Source organism: Apteryx rowi, unplaced genomic scaffold (genome assembly GCF_003343035.1).
Source record: "Apteryx rowi isolate R43461 unplaced genomic scaffold, aptRow1 scaffold_44, whole genome shotgun sequence".
NCBI classification, from domain to species: domain Eukaryota; kingdom Metazoa; phylum Chordata; class Aves; order Apterygiformes; family Apterygidae; genus Apteryx; species Apteryx rowi.
In genome coordinates, this window is record NW_020450694.1 from 1,902,769 (window position 1) to 1,918,854 (window position 16,086).

General features: G+C 46.7%; 1 protein-coding gene across 2 annotated transcripts in view; it reads right to left on the reverse strand.

The window, feature by feature from the left end:
* The window catches only part of PPP1R16B (protein phosphatase 1 regulatory subunit 16B), a 70,000-nt gene extending 53,991 nt beyond the window's left edge, over positions 1 to 16,009 (reverse strand). Inside the window, exon 1 of one of the 2 annotated variants that reach the window (XM_026076847.1) lies at positions 15,963 to 16,009. The gene's annotated coding sequence lies outside the window, so the exon portion shown is untranslated. Of the gene's footprint in view, positions 1 to 36; positions 64 to 15,962 lie in introns of those variants that run through there. The other variant, XM_026076846.1, reaches the window with a different exon arrangement.
* Between the last annotated feature and the right edge of the window lie 77 nt (positions 16,010 to 16,086).

The window sequence follows — 16,086 nt, forward strand, 5'->3', positions numbered from 1 at the left end:
ATTATAGCACAGTTACAGGCCCAAGCATTTGTTTACCTGTAGAGCAACACAGAAGTTGGCCGTGTGGGTGTCTGTGGTTTGCAAGGCATCGCATTTTGGTTTCTGTTTTATTTAAAGAAAAGAAAAAAAAAAGGTGCTGTTCCTCATGTTTGATTCAGTTCAGTTTCCATGAGCTCAGCAGTTCTGTTTTGAGAGGTGCAGAGCACATCCTGTGAGCTGCACGAAAACACAACGGGGACAATAATGGCTCTATTTCAGGGGCCAAAAGGAAGGAGAGACGCTCACTATTGTTTTGCACTCGCGTGATCACCATTTTCACAGTGTTCCAGCAGAAAAGGGTCCACTCCAACGGTGTCAAAGATCACTCCCTATAAAGGGCATGCAAATGTTGGCAAACACAATCACGGAAAGAAAGAAGTTTGCATTTCCTGTACACTTTACCACACCGTAATACAAGATTTGCCTCACCAAGTTGGAAAGGACCATTTTGGGGCACTGGTTACTCACTTGCATTACAAGAAGAGATCCTGATTCTGTGAAGTGACAATTTACTGAATCACTGGAGGGAACAAGTTGACTAAACTATGCGCCATACCACCAGCTCTGTCTGCTGGTGCCAGGGACTAGCAGAGTCCTCGGTCTCACATAACAAACACTTTTTCCCATTACACAACTTAGAAGCTGGTTCTTACTCTCCTCAAAGAGGAAAAGCAAGTGCATTCATTTCCCTGTTCCAACAAGCACTCAGAGCCTCCCTAGTCCTTCATGCAAAGCATTCAGCTTGCAGACACTTTGCTATAACATTGCTGAGGATGGAGCTGGATCCATTATAACAGTCACGTTGCCAAGCGATGATGGAAAGCCTCCTCATCTCCCTGTCAGGCAGTGAAGCAACAACCAAGACCCGCAAATCCTCCATCACACCTCCTCAAGGCACTACTTAAAGCACAGCACGAAACCAAAGCAGAACAGACACACTTGCAAGAGTCCTTCATTTAAGTGTCATCAACTGACTTATTTTTTTATTCCACTTAAAAAAAATAAACAAAAACTCTGACAGAGCAACCCTTGAACAGGACACCTTGAAACGAAATTGTAAGACAACTAAAGAATTCTTCCAAGACGTGCATCTTTCAAGCAAAGGTAAAACTGAATGCCTACATATGTGAGTAGCCTCTTCTGAATTCAAGGAGATCATTCTCATTTACTGCATTGCTTGTGGGAAGAGATATTTGCAGGATCGGACCCAGCTGATTAGGTGAAATGTCTGCATTTACAGCATAAAGTCAAGTCACTGGTATAAAGAGTGACAGAAATAGCCCTCTCCTCCCTACCCCAAGTTAGTCTTCTCTCAGCTGGACTTAGAAACCAAACAAGAAAGCCTATAGCAGGGACCTGAGCTCATAAGCAGCTGGTGGAGGAGGTGGCTGCCAGACTTATTTCATTACCATCAATTCATAGACCATGGCAAGGTGAGGAATTTCCAGATTTACCCCTTTTCCTTCGTATCAGGGCCCAGGCCATTCTGTGCTATTTCTACCCCCACAAAATGCTGGTTGATTAGCTGATTACAGCTCTTGTGCCAAACTGATCCTCCAAAAATGAAAACACAGGCTCTTCTTTCAGACATCACCCTTAGGATCTTCACTGGTCATTGATATGAACTGGCCAAAGATCCAATTCTGCATCAAGGTTAGGCCACTGGCCAGTATCTCACCAAGGTCTGGAGAAAGCTAGCAGAACAGTTTTCATTGCTCACTTCTCGACAAGGGGAAGAGCTCATTGGCAGCGCAACAGCAGTAACACGATGCAGAGTCAGCCCGAGTAGTGCCAGAAAGCCACCGAGAGTGGGAGGTGACAGATTGAGGGAGAGGCAGTAGCAGCAGAGAAAGAAACATGTAGAAGTTAAATCACCCCTGGGGAGAACCAGGCAGGGGACTCGCGGAGGGCTGCCCGCGGGAGAAGGGACCATGGTGGCACCACTACAGTAACTAGGCACAAACTATGGTCCRTTCCCGCCCTCCCCGCAGCCCAGGTTTGGCACATGAAAGGTTGTACAATGTCGTACCAAGGTGAAGGAGAGGACAAGCAGCAGATCCTAAGCCACCTAACGCTCTCCCCAGAGAAGCAAGCTCTCAGTCATTCCCTAAACCGTGTCACTGCCGAGCACGTAAGTGCTGTCAGGTTTGCCAAGACAGTCACTGCCTTGCCAAGGTCTAGCAGGCTGTTCTCTGCACCAGTCTGCAATGTCTTCAGGAAAATAGGAAATCAAAGCTCTCTGCTGCCCTAATGATGGGAACAGTAAACAGCAATCCCTGCTCTGAAGCAAGAGTTTCCTTATCGGCGCAGGGTGCATCAAGACAAGAGGTCTCTTTAGAAAGACCAGAGCTTGGAGCCAGCACTTCTTTCCTTATTACCGCATTGCTTCCCTAGCCTCCTGCCTCTTGGACAAGCGTTTCATTAGAGCATCTTTAACACAGACAGTGTGTCAGGTTTTACCGCCTAACAGCCTAAACTGTTGCAATCTTACACACCTGTAACAGAGGACCCAGCCATCAGCTCTTCCAAATGACAAAAGAAAGAGGATCAGCTACCAACGAAGACCATGCAGCAGAGTGGACTGCAGACTGGGGAGAGGAACCCAGAGCTTCCCCAGAGGGGAAGGCTGCAATGGTAGGCACTTCAAAATGCAGCGTTTCCTAGACCCATGAAGGGTTTGCTTTGGTTTACTGAAACTGAAATTTATTTCTCTAATATCATGGCTGGACGGGTTGTACTACCACCCTTACCCAGATCTCTGTGCAATGACTGTAGTGCAGCTGGGCACCAACTACTCTCTGCTCTGGGATTTCAGGGCCAACAGCAACGCTGCAGTCAGAAGACTGCATCTGGGGACAGGTACATCTTGCATACAGCTCAAGGCAGCACATTAAACAACAGCTCAACAAACACCTAGCCAGTATTTCAAGATAACAATACAGCCAACCCCTGTTGGGGGGTCAGGAGGATCCATAAACAGGCAAATGGAAGCAGAACAAGGTCACTTGCCTGAGTTCAGGCAGCAAAGGCATTGCAAGAGCTACACCAACCATCTCGGGCTGATTACCTCCCCTCCTGTGCGCCAGCATGAGATAGTGGTGAACGCCTGCTCATCCCGCAGCGCCGCTCTGACAGCTCCAGCTATTGCTTCTGGAAACAAATTCTTCTTGCACCACGCTGCAAAGCCCCAGAGCATCCCCAGTTAACCACACTGAGGAAAGAAAATTAGGAAAATTGTTGCTGCATGATTTAATTTAACTGGCATTTTAGAAGCAAACAGCTCCTTTCCTAACGCAGGGCTTCTACAGCCTTTTAGGTAGCACTTATTCAGCACCACTGAAAGAAAGGTTCCTCATGAAGGTGAAAATGCCAGGACACATTATTTGGAAAGAAAAAAAAAAAAAAAAATCACCCAAGACCCCTTAGGGAGCACAACTCCTACACACTGTGCCTTGTTGCAAACAAGTGAGGGTATAGAAGTCTTCTGGGTAAGAGATCTGATCAGAACTTGGGAGTTTCGGGAGAGATTCTTGGCTTTCCCATAGGTTTCTTGTATGCAAAGTAAGTAACTTAATCTGTGCCCCAATTATCTTCTTAAAGCGAAGGTACTGTTTTACCAGCCTGCAACAAAGGAAGTTACATTGCTGCTTGATGCAAAGGTAAATTTGGTGGTGAAGGTGCATCAGTGCAAATCATTTCCCTAGCTTAATGGAAGCCTCAAAGTGTAAAGCTAAATTCTTCCCCAGAGGATCCAAAACATTCTGGTTTGGCCGTTTTATCTCTAGTTCCAGATAATCTCTCCCTGTTTGCTGAGCTCTTTCCCAGCAGTGGAAATGAAATACAAGCAAGAAAAAAAAAAAATTTGAAAACAGCAAGTCAAAAAAATCTCTTTGGAGCTGATGCTGGTAATAGCATCAAAAATTTTAAGTGCCTCATTCTTTTCTCCTCCCAACTGTTTCACTCTTAACAATATTGGCAGCTGCTTGAAGAAAGCCCCTTAGTATTTTCGCTATATATTTCCTGTAAACACTTAACACAGCACAATATACCTTCTTTTTCCCATCGATATTTCAACCGGGGCTTACTTTCTTTGCTTCTTTAGAAAAGGCCTTCCGTGCCAAGCAGTCCTCCCCCACGCTAGTGCAGTTGTAAACACACTGCTCTTTCCAGTGGCACCTCGGTGACAACCAAAACAAATCTGGGGGCGCTTTCCAGGCAAATATATGCAGGCCATTAAGCAGGGTCCTGGCACGAGCTGGGGAGCTGCGCCCGTGGGTCCAGCCTGTCCTGAACGCAGCCACCGCCGCGCTCACGGAGGGCTTCGCGCTGTAGCGGGATGCACATCCCAGCGTAGCTCGCGTGCACGATTAGGAGCAAGACAGAGCATTACAACTAGTCCAATTCCCGTCAAATGCTAGCGTTTTTAACGCACAACACTCGCCTCCCTCCATGCGGTTCTCCTCCAAAGCTGCTCTTTAAGCCCAAGTGCCACTGCAAGGCAGCAGGAGTAAGGGGCATTTTAGAAAACCTCAATCTAGAAACTCAGTAGGACGAAAGCTCTTTTTTGCCGGTGTTCAATATATCTCTCTCAAGGCTGCTACTTTTCCACATTAAACTATCCTTGCCTGGACAGTTCTTTTTTTTCTTTTTTTTTTTTTTAATTCAGGACTTCTATGTATACATTTTTAATGTTCATTAGAAGTTGGGGGGGGGGGGAGGTTTCCCCCTCTCCAGTGAGCTGCAACAGCTCATTTTTATTCACTAGCATCTTATATAGACAGTCAGGTTTCTAAGGAAAGAGAGTTGAGATCCATTCCCACATTCAGAGTAGGCTGTTTCAGCCATGACATTTTATACGAGGATTAGCTCCAAATCAGTATCCAGGTACACCTCAACGAGTGCGTTGGCAGCTGTAGGAACCACTCCTCCAAAAACACAGGGCCAGACACTCAGTATCCTTTCGCTTTTGGGGTATGCAATCTCATTTTGTCTTTTGCTTTCAAGTCAGCAACCAGTGCGAAGCAAACGAGCCGTGCTCTTGGTCACCAGCTTGCCATCCAGAGAAAGGAGAGGGACACTTTGACAAATGTCGAGCTTGAAAGCCTAATCGTGATTCTGAATCAAATTCGAATCAGAAACCAAGTTTGGGGCTAGATTTTAAACTATGCACCAAAACAAGTCATCCCCTTTCAAGGCAAAAGAGAAAACCCTATTTAACAGCCTGTAGAACTGCAGAGACCATGCACTAATTGCACCGCTTCCTTTTTTTCTTATATTAGGACTTCACTTTCAAACTATGAGCAAAATTCTCCCCTCTGACCCCTCTGGCTGTACCCAGTGACAGGCACTTACCCACGACACCTAAACACGTGAGCTCAGGGCAGCACTATGAGACTCTAGAGAAGACAATGCTGAAGACAAGGAAATTTTATTCCTTCAAGGGTTCATTACATACCACTCCCTTCTCCCCTTTGCTCTCCCAAAGAAAAGGTGTCTGCTATCAAAATTTATCTCTAGCATCAGACGAGCAGCAGGGTCCCTGCCCTTAAGCAAAATGGAAAGATCAGAACTGGATTTCTGTGCAAACACGAACTGAATATCTGACTTCCCCCCCACCCGCTCATGTGCGGGCCCATCTTCTGAGCCAGGCAGTTAAATATTGAATGAAAAGCATGTAGCAGCTCCGATTATRTGGAACAAAAATTAATTGAGGGCATAAGTCTCCAATTCAGCTCTCCATCTATTTTTCCACAGCGCATTATATCTGCGTGCGGGTTGCGGGTTGCAATGCAGACACCTGCAGGGAAAGCAGCCCGCCCCATCTGTGACAGCAATATTACCTCCTTTTATTTGTCTTTCTGGTTAAAGCTTCCGTTTTGGGGGGTTTGGGGGGGGGGGTTGTTTGTTTTTGTTTTTTTTTAAATCAGCACTGCCAACAGGCAGATGCATGCAATGTTCCAAACCTGGATCCCCCTTCCTGACATCTTAAACTACAAATTTGGAGATCTGCAATTTGAAAAACAACAACAAATTTCCCCAAAACAGACTTTAAATAAGACATGAAAAAAACAAAACTAATTTCCAGCAGAATCTCAGAACAGCATTGCAAAAGCCCACACCCTTCCCTTAAGATATAAGCTAACACCCCATTTGTCTGCACACCAGTCTTTCGGACAGAAATCCTTCCATTGTTTAAAGCCATTTGCACACAGTTTGTCCATGGAAAAAATACTGGGAACAGCCCTTCTCTGGCACAGAAACAAGTCAGATAAGTGAATGGTTTTTCCACTTACAGTTTCTAGGGTACCTCAAGCCATGCCAACACTGGGAAATTTCAGCGGCTGAGTTTGTGCAGGCTTCCAGCTATTGGCATGAACGTGTTAGAGCACATCGCTTTCCCGGGGGGAATATCTGTGTCGCAAAGAGGTGGCACTAAATTGAGAGCAGAGGTCCCATTTGCCCCCACATGTCTATGCAAACACCATAGGGTTATGCAGCTCCAAGACATGCTTGGGGCTACCAGCATTGCGTCAGGGAATTACAGTACAGTGGAACTAAGCTCCCCTTTTTTTTTTTTTTTAAGATTTCCCAGCTCCTTACACCACCAGAAAGGAGTCCTGCCTCGCTCTTCTCCTTTAAGGGCAAAGGTATCGTTCTTCCAACTTGATGGCAACTTCAGCCACAACGGCAGCAGCCAATAAAGTCCCCACAAAGACCTTAAGGTGGAGGAAGGGGCAGTGCCCGTTGCACACCCGCTGCGAGATGATACAGGCACGCATCAACCCGCCGGCGCCCTGCGCAGCACCTCTGGGCTCACCTTCAGGAGTGCATGTTCACGTTGGAGTTTGCTACACCAGCACTGATGCCAGGAGATAATAACTGCTTCAAAGTTAGACCACGGCACAAAATGATTCAACTACCACCTACAAAGGTCCAGGAAGGACAGTGGGTTGCATCAGCATGGAGAAGAGGCACCTTGGTGAGGCAAGACAGCAGGAGCCAACATCGCAGAGGCCATTAGCACCAGGCACTTTGCCCCAAGCAACAAGACCAGTGTCACCAGGGGACAGAACCACCTCTTGGTTCTGAGCATCCAGATACACAAGCGGTTATACGTGCCAATCAGCGTGCCGCAAGAAGAGAGGGTTAGAGCGACTGGTGAGAAGATGTGCTGTCAATGTGATGTGAAGCTTTTAGTTACTTCTGTGGTTGGCCTGGATACGACTGAAACGATTTGGAAGTGTCTGTTACATCCCTGACAGGAGGAATATTGATTCTGTGGGAGATTTAAGAGAGGCTGCTCTACCCAATCATCTGATTCACTATTTTTAAAGAGCAATTGTATTTAATTACTGAAATGCCTTCAACTTGAATGCTTAAAAACACTGCTGAACATGTCTATAAGCATTTCAATAAACCTCAAAGTTCTTAAAGAACATGAAAAGGGGCCTACTGACCAACCTGAACTTGTCACAGAGCCCATATGTCTGCTCAGAACAGTTTTATCCACCTGCCACTGACGTGCRGAGGTAGGACAGTCAGCAGGGTGTCCTGAGGCTTTGCTGGGAGATTAAAGAGGTGAGACTTTGAGAAAAATGAATTATCCATGCTACAGTACCGGGAGTTTTGCTTCATCAGGCTTCAACGTCTAGATTTGTTGTCTAAGGAGTTGCCCTTATGTCCTGGTGAACTCTTCAATGACTTATTCATTCCAGTGTGAAACCACTCACATGCTGCCCCTCCATTCCCTACCATCCCCTCTACCAACCAGCTTCAGGAGATGGAGAAAGAAGCTCTGAAAAATTCATCTGCTTGTCCACCTACCTTTTCCAGGTCAAGGTCAGCCACCAGCAGATAAGAAGGGGACCCTTCTTATCCTGAGGATGCTGATCAGACAGTAACAGACCTAGAGCACAGATGGTCAGACTTCCCTCCAGTGTGCTGACAAGCAGCATCATATGTTACTAGAGGGTCTGGGCACGGGGTCAGTGCAGTGACGTGGCTGAGCTGACAACATGCTGCAGTGGGTTCGACTGAACTCCTGCTCCTGAGGACGGCAAAGGTTTCAAGAGGCAACCAGTGGAAGAGGCTTTGAGCCACATAGCACCAGGCTGTTTGCAACAGTGGCAGCGAAGATCAGCATCCCTACACGTTGTTACTGCTGGGAAAAGATCTGGACTGTCCTCCCTTGAAACCTGCAGGAATGGTCGCAAGTGCACGTTCYAGAAAGTTTAATCATAATACTTTGAGAGGACAAAGTGCAGATCAGCAGCTGCCTGCTGGACTTTGCTGAGAAAAAGCATCTCCACTGACCTAACAGTTCCACCACAGCCTATCTTCTACCTCTGTCCAAGCACAGCTTCAGAGTAACTTGTCTTCGACGAACACCATCAGACTTGAACAAAACATGGCCTTTTACAGCAAACATCACCAGTTTCAGTCTTAAATCAAACTCTCAGAACAGTCTGTCACTGCCTTGCTTGCAAGGCAGATTTTATGTTTCTAAAGTACCTTATTTTTAGGCGCAGCTATCAACCCATACGTCACCATACATGCCCTACTTTCTGTGTTTTCTGCATCTACTCTGGGTCACATTCAGAGATGGGATGTTGGTTTGACTCACTGGTCTGACAATATAGTCGCCCTTATATTCAATTTCATCAAATATCTACAATTTATTAGTTTGAAAATATGGTTTAGGATACTTCATCTTAACTTGATTACCCACACAATACTAGAATTGCTGATACTGCTTTTCYTCCTTTTCTTTCTAGTTCTTGCATTGCCTTTGCCACTTCCATGATCACAAATACTAGGGCTTCCTTGCCACCAGCCAAGGAGAGACAACGTCTCTCTCCTAGTCCACCCATGAGTATGAGGCTTATGTAGCCTTGTGCTCTGCCTTCTCTGCATGCAGCCATGCCAGGATGTGCAAAGAGGTAGACTTGCCCAGGGAAGAGGCTCTTCCCAAAGGTATCGAAATTTAAGGGCCCAAACACCAGCTGAGAGGAACAGTTGTTCTTAAGGGCGAGGGGCATTGGGAGACTCTTTTGGGAGGACTTTCTGGGCACAAGTATCTACCCTGCCATTCTGTAAGCTCCTCAACAGAATACTTTTGCTCTAAGAAGCAGTTTCACTTGGAGGGCAGAAAAATCAGTGCTTTGATAGTGAAAGTCAAATTCTGGTAGCAGGGGCAGCTGAAAGCCAGAAATCTGACTGGGCAGACGGTGGAGATGATCCTTCTGTACCGCTCTCACCAGCAGCTTTGGTGGGCTAAACAAGCCAGCACGCAAAGACTGTCCAGTACAAAGCCACTCTTAATTTCACACACAACATGAACTCTTACCCAAGACATCAGTAATGAAAAACCAAGCCCCATGCAAATCCCCAAATCTCAGCTTAGCACCATGAAGCACAGAAAATGCTGATGGATATTACTAGACACTTCACAGCTAGTGAAGTGTTATCTTAGGTCATCCTTGGTCTTTCACCTTTACTAGGTATTTGACCTGTGACATGCTAAGCAAGTAACTAAGCAGAATTTGTGCCTGTGTAACACTGCCAACATCCAATATTGCCGTGTGGAGCCGCCACAGAGCAATGCCTGATGCTTGGGGTTTTCCCATACAGGTCACTGGAGGCTGCCATGACTATTCCATAACATCACACATAGCAGATGCGACCAAATTAAGGCAACAGACACAGAAGAGCAAAGCTGTGCATCTCCAACCCTCCCTCCTAGGCTGGTCCCCTCTCTTCTCTTCCAGAAATACTGAACCTGTTACTTCTGCCCCTTCCAGCTCAAGGGCAAAGTGTCAAGACGTAGGGTGCCTAGCAGACCCCCCCCCCCCCCACAGAGTGGAGACAAGAGCTAATGAGCAAATTCACATGGGAGGTCTCTTGGCAACACAGGGTGAGAGAAAAGGAGGGGGAAATTGCTGCTTGCTTGTTTGTGTGTATTTAGGGTGGCATTTCCAGCCCTGTAATTGTTGCATAATGAATTTAGCAAGGAGTTCAAGAGCTATGATTCATTCAGGCCAAAAACCATGAGTCAGCCCCCAAAGAATCATGAGATGTTAAAATTATATACATTTAATTTGAGCTTGACAACTATGAAGGAGCAATATAACAGCATAGTGTTTCTGCACAGCTCAAAACATCATGCAAATATCCCCACTCCTCCTCCGAGCAGACGCAAGACGAGCGCAGCGTGAGAGCAACGAGTCAGTCTGCCGTTGCAAATAATTTACACCCGCCACCTATGCACAGCTCAGGTTATCAGCCCAGCTTCGAAGGAGGCACCTGATGCTCGCTCTCACCTAGTGCTCAAACTGACTCGCCAGGGAAAGGTGACAAGGTCCCACCCAGCCCAACAAAAGATCCTGGCACAGTCTTTTTGCGGACCTCCGGGGAGGCGAGCGCTCAGGACTCTCGTTTCTTTGTGTGCCACCAACACAAAGGCTGGACCGATGACAGGGGAGGGGAACACAGACTGTTACGGGAAGCTGGCATTCAGGGTTTCAGAAACAAACCACCGAGCCGGGGGTGGAAAGGGAGTGCAGATCTCTGCAGGGGATAGAGCAAGAAACAGGGCCGAGTTATTACAGAAAAGGATGCCCAAGCTACAGAGTTGTGCTGATCGGCAGGAAGCAGCGCAGAGAAGAGCTCAGGAAAAATAAGATATTTTCCGACCCCTGTTGGGTGATCAGGCTTACACCATGCCCTGTGTTCTGTGCTTATAGGGCTTGCATATATGGAAAGAAAAGTTATTGTGAAATGAGATAGGGTGTGAATTCAAAGCAGAACAACTATTCTGGGTTAACTCCCCAGGTGGCTTCTTAGTCTAGAGTGACAGTACCTTTTTCTAGTTTAATTCACTTCAAAAAATAGATTAGGCCAATGGTTCTGATCTGCATGGCTATGGTAGCTGGCCTACCACTTTTAGCATATTTTTAATTAGAACCTGGATATGGGGACATGGTGGTCTCCAGGATATAGATTTGGCAGTCCAAATCTGGAAACAGTATATTAACCTAAACTAGGGGAAAAAAAAAACAAAAAAAAAAACCCACAAGAACAAAAACAATTGACTCCAGGAGGGTCTGCACAGAGACCTATTCTGCAGGAGCTGCTGCACAACAGCTGTTCCTACTGCCAACACACATAGACAAGCTTCTCCCTCCCTCTTTGTAAAACAGAGGAATAGTCCATGCAATGCACTCTGAGAGCTATAAAACAAACAGCAATACATTAAACCTCCAATCTGTACTTTGAACGGAAGCAAAAGCCTTCTTGTGAAAGCCATTTTTGTTTGAGGTTTATTTGAATCTACTATTTATTAAACTTCTGTTTGGCCTCATTAATCACAGCCCATGAAGTGGTTTCAAATACAAACAGAAGAACGCACCCGACAACTGCACTTCTTGTTTTGTCCTGCTGCTACCGGAATTATGGAAGCTATAAAGCAGTAATGCCAAGCCACCTTTCCACCTTTCYGGTGCTTTTCAACCAGCTCCCATGAGACGAAGTCAGCTATCTATCCTGGAGAGGAAGAAAAAAAAAAAAAAATCACTTTCCCTGCCAACCAGCAATACTCAAGGAAAGCACATAACATGGAGCCRTGCAAGAGGAAGAGCATCCAGTGAAAGCAGAGAAGAAGGCACATATTCCTCACAGAGCTTGCAGCATCACTGGTACCCACAACATTACTTGGATGCTGCCCCTAGAAGCAGGGTCGGCCAAGCCACCTTTGCCAAAGGCTTTGCGTGCCAGACTCCTGCCTGTGCCTCTAGAGCTGGGAATCGCGCAGCTCACCCGATCCACGTCAAACCATGTCATGTTTGTTTGCTTCGTAGGGGTGTTACAGCTTAGTGTTCCTAGAGCTAGTCTTTTTTTCTCGGTGCTTCTGTGGCTCTGTTGACCACAGTATCTATGTGCTTTTGTGAGACTTGTAAGCAGAAGGTCCATCAGGAAGAAATGCATTACTTTGAAAGCAATATTTGCCCCAGCTAGCAGCGGTGTTGAGGGGCACTGTTGAGTTCAGACTCCTGCGTCTGGCTGCCACTTCCACCTCCCGCAATGACAGAGCTGCCATGAACGTCACGGCGTGTGCCAGCAGTCACACAGCAACAGGATGGGAAGGAATGGGCCACCACCATTTGCCAGCAGTGCCAGCTCTCTGCTGAAAACGGACAAGCACAACCTCAGGTCACCTTTGCCATCAAGTTCTCACTGATGACACTTTCCAGTTCTGCCATGAAACCTGGGGTCTAGTGTTCATTTCTCTCCTCTCCTTTCTCTCCCAAAGTTTGGTAGCTCTTTCTACAGCCCTTCTTCTGTGCTGTCTGCTCAAGTGACCCGCAGTGCTACCCCATGAAGCAGAAAGTATCCTGAATTCATAGAGGAAAATGGACAAAGTTGGCGATTCACACGCACGAGCTATTACCTGCCCCTTCCTGCTGCTCCCAGAGGTGAGGCAAGCYGTGCTCGTGCTCTGAGCAAAGATGTGACCCACAGCCGCACACGCACCCGAGCAGGGCCTGCAGCAGGAGTGGGCTCTTTCTTACTCAGAGCTGGAGTCKGATTTCCACCCAGATACCATGGCTCCCCCCCAGCTCTACCCCAGCCACAAAAGTGCACAGGCTCTGCTCTCATTTCAAGAGTGTCACTTGATAAAAATATCTATCTATATACTTATACATATACATAYTGAAAGGAAAAAAATGTATCGGACAGCAAAAAGCGACAGTCTACAAACGAACGTGCCATGACCAGAAGGCGCATTTCAGCGCGTGGCACAGCTGGTGCCGAGCGGCGACGGTGCATGCCGAATGGCGCTGTCTAGATGAACGAGCAAGGGAGCGCACGGAACGGAGATGAAGACAGACAAGTAGATTAATAGAAGACGACAGACTTCTAGTAAGATTGCGATAAGCCTCTTTAAACATCCCTAAAGGATGAGCCAGCTGGCAAAGCCATGCTAGGAGGTGGTATAACTTGACTAACAGCCTTGCAAAAAGCAAGCAGCTGACCCCTTTCACACATCCCCCTTCACTCCTGCAGCTCTTTGAGCAGCGAGAGATGCATGTGCGGTGCCTGGGTGCTTCCACACCTGCGTTTGCTTGCAGCCCACAGTTACAGTCTTCCTAGCACAGAAGAAACCAGCCCTGAACTATTTTCAATAAGCAAACAAGAACTGAGGTCGGGCTGACCATTAGCACCGGCAGAACAAGCTGCCCTCCTGTTCCTCCTCCGGAGCAGCCACCAGCCTGGCCCAGCTGTTTGGCACATCCCACCTCGCACGCGGCTGATCCAGGCGTCCCCAGCCCCAGGCCACCACCCTGCCCTGCGCGCGCCGGCAAACGCACCCGGGCTGCGCCGGCACCTCGGYGGAGGCTGCCGGGGAAGCCTCGGGCAGGCTCTGCCGGGCTTCCCTGGACCGTTCCCGGCACCTCCTGCCCCAGCGGGCTCCGGGCAGGGTCCCCATCCTCCCAAACCGCCACGCCGGAGCAGAAGATGAGGAAGATGATGGATGAGGAAGAGGAAGGGAGGGCTGTTCGCAGGGCGAAGCAAGCCTGAAATGTGAAGATGTTCAAGCTTTGTTAAGAGGCAACACCTGCCGCGCAGGGAAGCTCCTGCAGAGGAGCAGGACAGGATTAGGAGGTATGATTAATGGAGAGCATTTACTACGTCCAGTTTCCAGTGCTACGATAAAAATCTGGAAGTATCTGACACAAAGCAAATATTACCTGGGGCAGTAAAGGGTTTTCAAGTGACGAATAACAGCAGCAAGTTTGTTTGATATCAGGCAACATTTTCTTTCTGAGCTCTTAGGCCAATTAGCTGGTGATATAATTTGCCAACTGAGGTCACTGAATCATCATTTAGCTGTTTCAAATGAGACAAGATGAACTATAGGCCAATCTTCATCCTCCAGCTGAATGAGTGATTCAAAATAGTGGTTCTTAAGTATCTGGCAGAGAATTTGGCCTGTTGGATTTGAGAGGATAATTTTTTTTCCCCCAAAAGACATTGACCTCTTTCAAGCCTAAGAAACTAATTCTGTGAAGATATAGGACCTGATTTTATTATTTTAACCTTGGTTTACAACCGTTAAAAACCAGACAGCTGCCAAACTCAGGTCAGACATAGACAGAAAAAAGCAAAAAGGAGAATCAGACCCAAAATCAGTTTAAGGAAGGTCACAGTCCAAACCCTACTTTGTCACAGGAGGACAAGCTACACTTGTAAGGATGGAGATAGGAGAGGAATAACATCCCCAGAAGACCTTTAGCACAAACCCTATATTTTCATGGGTTTATATAAGATAAAAATGAGACATCCCCTCATTCACAAAAGCTTCATTATTTGTTAACTTCAGACTGTGTAACCAGTATTCCAGTAAACACCGGTTGATGTTTTTCTTCTTACTGGATGAAATGTGCCTAGAGGCAATAGGCATTTTATAAATTATTAAGCCAAGTAAAAATAACGTTCCAACAAAGTGGCCGCAGAAATGATACAATGCGACACAGACACCAAGGAGCTGGTACAACTGGTACCAGCACAGTCACACAGAGTCATTTTTCCAACACCCAAGGACTGGACAACAAGACATTGTTAGAAATGAGCAATCTGGACATGCAGTCTCGATAGGAAAAAAAAAAAAAAGCAGTATCTCAGTATTTCATCATATCCATCATACATCTCCGAAGTTCAACACTTTAAACCTTATTTTTGTTAGGAAATACTCATTTATGTCTTTCAGTCAGAAGAAAAACAAGTATTTTTTTCAAAAGAGATCTCAGGACCTGATACAAAACCCATAAAAATGAACTAGTAAGAGTATTTGCAACACCATCCACAGTTTTTGATCAAACCTTTACTGTAGAGATTAAACAAGGAAGGGAAAAGCACAAATAAAAGGTGTTCTTTGTATTCAGGATTTAACAAGCTAAGTCTTTGACAATGAACACGATCTCCCTCCAGATTAAACTCAGCTCCAGATTGAAAAAGCCATTCAGTTTTCTGCAATAGTAACACTTGGCCCTTCCATCTGTGCAAAAGCACTTAGCATTAATAGCAAGGCTCAAGACACCCGTGTCCAGGAGGGCTGGGTCAAGGTGACAGCTAGGGCACTCGAGCCATTCAYTTCGCTGGAGGTTCCCTAAGCATTTGTAAGGGAACGCAGGAGGCCTCCAACTGAGAGAGACTCATTTTCCAGGTTTGTAAACTTTGTGCTTTCCTTGGCAGTTTGCGAAAAAACAGTTTCGCTGCTACTCCATTACAGTTTGAAACATCCTCCTCCTTGTGCAAAGTTATCACAGTGGAGAAGAGACCTTTTTGCATAGGTAAGGGATGATAAAAGCATGAACTTGTTTTCTCACCAACAGTCAACCAAAAGCATCTCTCGAACGCCACCGCCACCCCACACCCTGGAGCTGGAAGGGCCGAAGTTACGGCCGAAGGTAGCCTTCTCCRGCTATATCTGAAGGAGACTCTCTCCGTGAAAGACCTTCACCATCTCACAAAGAAAGCCCGCAGTTGCAATCCTGGTGTCATTCCAGGAATTATGGTTTCATATGCTTATGCTAGCTCAAGTATTTTCTTTCCCCACATCTGAACTGTGCCCAAAGGGAGAGAATTTCTAAATGCAATAAGCAAAACCCATCTGTGAACAAATGCAAGAAATTCAGGTCTTCGGTGTCTTGGGGTTTGTACGACTATCCACTGCAGAAATTAGATGATGGGCACTGAGACACTGAAGCCAATCTTTCAATGGAGTAAACTGCCCTAAAGGAGTAATTACGTCCCCATTATTAGATGCACCCAAGATAAGGCTAGACAAATTTATTGAGGGATTAGCCTGGTGCCTTACCGTACCTGAGGAAGGAACCCGACTACATTATTTAAGTGATCCTTACCAGGCCGGTCTAGGATTGCACAGAGCTGGAGTTACCGAAACTCTGCGTCGTGATTGCAGTCGCCGCCGGCGGACGCGCAAAACGCCCCTCCGGCCCCTCCGCCGCCGGCCCGGCCGCGCCGAGC